The sequence below is a fragment of the Echinops telfairi genome, unplaced genomic scaffold (assembly GCF_000313985.2).
Source record: "Echinops telfairi isolate 266 unplaced genomic scaffold, ASM31398v2 ScPeMD7_2;HRSCAF=8, whole genome shotgun sequence".
In the NCBI taxonomy this organism is placed as follows: domain Eukaryota; kingdom Metazoa; phylum Chordata; class Mammalia; order Afrosoricida; family Tenrecidae; genus Echinops; species Echinops telfairi.
Window position 1 is genome coordinate 78,865,216 of NW_022103898.1, and position 4,992 is coordinate 78,870,207.

At 37.5% G+C, this 4,992-nt stretch overlaps 1 pseudogene; it reads right to left on the reverse strand.

Annotated features, from left to right (window-relative positions):
* Positions 1 to 2,000: 2,000 nt before the first annotated feature.
* On the reverse strand, positions 2,001 to 2,676 carry LOC101648020 (annotated as a pseudogene).
* Between the last annotated feature and the right edge of the window lie 2,316 nt (positions 2,677 to 4,992).

Sequence of the window (4,992 nt, forward strand, 5' to 3'; positions counted from 1 at the left end):
TGATGCAGAAAGCATCAAAAGAAAATGAAAAGAATACACAGCTACTGTACCAAAAAAAAATCAGTCAACATTCCACCATTGCAGGAGGTGGCATATGAGCAAGAATCAATGAAACTGTACTGAAAGAAGAAGTTCAAGCTGCACTAAAAGCATTAGCCAAAAACAAGTCTTCTGGAATTGATAGAATACCCATGGGAATGTTTCCACAAGTTGATTAAATACTAGAAGCACTCACTCCTCTATGCAGGGAAATTCAGAAGACAGCTCTCAAACTGACTAGAAGCAATGCATATTTGTACCTCTTCCAAGGAAAGGTGGCACAATAGAATGCTCAAATTATAAAACAATATCATTGATATCACATTCAAATTAAATTAAGCTGAAGGTCATCCAACAATGGTTGCAGCAGTACATTAACAGGGAGCTGCCAGAAGTTCAGGCCTTTTTCTGAAGAGGCTGTGGAACAAGGGGAGTCAGGTGGATCTTGGCTCAAAGCAGAGATGACCAGGAAGATGTCTCCTTGTGTTTTATTGACTATATCAAGGGATTCAACTGTGTGGATCATAAAAAACTATGGATAGCCTTGTGAAGAATGGGAATTTCCAAACACTTAGGCTTGCCCTAGCAGAATTTGTACATGAATCAAAAGCAGCTGTTCAAATAGAACAAGGTAATACTGAATGATTTAAAATCAGGAAAGGTGTGTGTCTGGATTGTAGCCTATCAACATACTTATTCAATCTGTATGCTAAGCAAATTCAGAAAAGCTATGAATTATATAGCTTATTATATGAAGAAGAATGGGGCATCAGAATTGGAGGAATGCTTACTAACAGCCTGCAATGTGCAATTAACACAACACTGCTTGCTGAAAGTGAGGAGGACTTGAAACGCTTGGTGACAATGATCAAGAATTGTCATCTTCAATATAGATCACAGCCAACATAACAATAAGTACATAGAAGAAAACAATTATTCTAAAAGAGATTGTCCTTATTATTGTGCAATTCTTCTTAATTTGATTAAGCTATTGAATTTTATGATATGTGAATTATATGACATTTAAACATTTTTAAAAAGTAAAGTAGTACTGTGTTTTCAGATAAATAAAAAATCGAAAGCAAGTGTCATTTTATATATGTAGAAATACTCCAGCATATTGAGGACATGTGTATAGTGTTAATTTATTATGTCCCATTATTTTTAAAGGAGCCTTGTTGGCATAATGGGTTATGCTTTGGGCTGTTAATCGCAAGGTCAGCAATTCGATACCACAAGTGGCTCCTGGAAGAAAGATTGTTTTTTATACTACTATAAAGCTTTACAGTTTTGGAAAACCATGGGGACCATGGTTTGAGGGGATAACCCCGGATCCTACCATACTCAATGGTCAAAGGCTGAAAGTTTTCCAGACAAAGATGCCTGTTTCACCACAGCTATTCAACAATATTCTGGAAGTTTTAACCAAAGCATTTAGGCAAGAACAATGAATTAAAGACATCTAAACGGTAAATGAAGAATTAAATCTGATATTTTAGAGCTCATATAACCCTATATATATAAATTACAAAGAATTTTAACAATTAGAAAAAGGGAAAATGCCACCACATCAGCCTCTCTAGTGTGACCAGCCTCTCTCTCATGATGCTCACATCATCTAGAAGTCTCATGACTTTTGAATGTACATTTCATCTCTAATAGTGATCTGGCCACAGTCAGGCACACACGGGCACAGTAGTGCCGAATAGCCTCAGTCTATGCAGTCCTGCTAGTGTCTCAAAGAACCTAAAAGCTGGGACCAGTAAAATCCACAGGAATTCACTCTTACCTTGAAGAACTTTTGAAAACTCTTTAAAAAAAAAAACAGAGGGCAGGAACTACATTCTAAGACCAAGTGTAAAACCCAGATTTGGTTGTTTTCAGTGACAGTGGGGGAACTTCCAAGGGATAGAGTGGGAAGGAGGCAGACAGAAATGGATTCTTTTGTTGGCTTTTTGGTCTCACGGATTTTCATGTTCCACATCTTGCAACGCTTCTTTGTTCTGCTCCTCACCATCACCCTGCATGTCTGAAGTCCATAGTGTCAGATGAACACGTAACAATTGCATGATAAGTGAATCATGCAATACACTTCTTTACTCAAGTATCCAGCTATGCAAGTGCACCATCAAAAGCTGCTTTTGCCAACCTGCAGGCACAGTCGGGGGAATGAAGAATTTCAGAGTAGAATACAGAAAAATGGAGGGCAAGACCCAAGTTCACGGGGTGCGCTGGTGGAAGTTCTGTCACTGCAACATCATTAGCAGTTTTATGGGCCACAAAGCCCTTCTCTGTAGCCTCCTCTCTGTGCCAAGCTCAGCCAGATAGCTATGGTAGATGCCTTTCATTTTATAATAGAAAACCGTGGACTCGCCAGTGTGAGCTGCTGGCTCGCTAACCATAGTCCGTCATGACATTCTAGGGGTAGGTCCGTCCAGAATGTCACAACACACTTTAGTTCAGTCTCAACCATTAGCTGATATTCCTGAATCATGTTCGGTTTGTCTTCTCCTCCCTTGTTTTCTTCTTTCTGTCCAGTGCTGCTCAATCTCTTCTAGCTCCAAGCACATTTTTATATACAACTGATAGGAGGTTTGCTGTAATTTTGTGGAAGAAGTTCAAGGGCGTTTCTTCCATGGAGCCGCCAGATGGTTTCAAATGACATACCTTTACATTACCCATTGAGATAGGACTGTACCTTTCATTAGTGAACTTTCATTAGTTTGTTGGGAAATATAAATCCAAACCACGATGTGTTAACACTTCAAAATCCACAGAAGGGCAGAAGGGGAGTGGTGTGTGTGTGTGTGTGTGTGTGTCCCCGTATGCATGCACATGTGGGGTGGAGGTGGGGGTGGGGGACTGGGGCTTAACAAACATCGGCAAAGCTGAATAGAAATTGGAGCACTAAAACGTTGCTGGTGGAAATGTAAAAAGTTCCTCAAATAGTTAAACATGTAATTACTCTGTTGTTATTTTTATTTTCAGTTCAATATAACAGAACAGTGTTGTGCTATCCTGTGCCATCTGCATGACTTTTGGTTTGTTTAAATACTTCATTGTGGCTACTGTGTCTATCCATCTCAATGAGGCTTTTCCTCATTTTTGATGGTCCTGTAATACGAAAAGGACCTCCTTTTCCAGAGATCAAACTTCCCTGATGAAAAGCATGTATGATGTCTCATCACACTCGATTTTAATTCTAAGTGCATTTCTTTTAATACCGATATGTTCATTCTTCTGAAAATCTTTATTATATTCAATGCTATTCTCCACTCAAAAATCAAATGTCTCCAGTTTTTGAAATCTCTGAATAAAGCTGCTATCAACACTCATAAGCAGGATTGTGATAGACTTATGTTTTCAAAGAAGCATGATTTATATATCTTAAGGTAATATTATGATACATTGTGGTATTATGTAGGCAATATTATATAATAAACTTTTCTCAGATGGATGTACCATTTTACATCATATTCATTGCATTTTGTAACTAAATAAAGAACTTGATATTGTTATTTTATCTATTATTATAGGTATTATAGGTGTGAAGTGATATATCAGGTTTTGATTTTAAATAGCCTGTTTTCTCATGTGCATCTTTATTGGTGAAGTCTCTGATGGAATATTTTGCTTAATTCTAATTTTTTTCTTATTGTTTAGTTTTGTACCACCTAATATATTTTGCATACAAGTGCTGTACATAATAAATGTTTTAAAGTATTTTCTTTATTTATGTGGTTATTCTTTTAATTCTTTTTTAAGTTCTTTGCATAACAGAAATATTTTCTTATATTATCTAACTTATCATTTGTTTCTTTCTCAAACAGTGCTTTTGTTACGGTATCTTAAAGCTCACTGCTATACCAAAAGTCACCCAGATTTTTCACTGTGTTACTCTTTATAAGATTAAACTGAAATAGTTGTGTCTTCAATATTCTTTGTCTGATAGTCAGTTTTCCAAGCCCTCGATCATAGTTAGAAGGAAATCACCAGAAGCTTATTCCCTGTGTAGAGACAGAAAATATATTTTGGGAGTCCATTGTCATCCATACCCTTCTGCACACCATAATCTCACAATTTAAACTCTGATACCACTCCCTCCTTTGAATTTGAATTACACAATTTACAATACTTGGATCATGGATGCTGGTGGGCTTCTCCCATGTGGGCTTAGTTGATGCCTCACTTACTTGATTGCTTCTTGAAAATAAGCCTTTAAGACCCTAAATGCTATTCTTTCTGATAGCTAGGAAGCATTTGATTTCTTCCCCACACTTTGCTATAGCATCCATATCTTCTGTGTTTCCTTCATGAGGGCAAGTAAGGGGCAGGGCAGTGTCGTAAGAATGAATTGTCCTTACATTGGAGCGAGGATTACGTATGAGACCAAAATGCATTCCTATGATTTTTGTCTGCCTCTGGTTCACCTTGGAAACATCCTTGTCAGTTTATGGTGGAGAATCTTACTGATCATCTCCCTGGAGCATAAGAACCTTCTGTTTATAGTGCCATTATTTAGCCATGGTACTATTTTTTTTAGGTATTTATTTTTAATTATTTTTTAAAAATAATTTTATTGGGTGCTCATACAACTCTTATCATAATCCATACATATATCCATTGTGTCAAGCCATTTTTTAACATTTGTTTCCCTCATCATTCTCAAAACATTTGCTTTCTAGTTGAACCCTTGGTATCAGTTCGTCATTTTCGCCTCTGACCCCACTCACCACCTTCCCCCCTACGAACCCTTGATAATTTATAAATTAGAGTCTGGGGTCCTATAGGCTTGAAGATAAACAAGTGGCCACCTAACTGAGGAACAACAAAGCCCACATGGAAGAAGCACACCAGCCTGTGAGATCACAAGGCATCGAAGGGATCAGGTATCAGGCATCAAAGACCAAAAAAATCATAGCATTGTGAATAAGGGGGAGTGCCGAGTGGGGA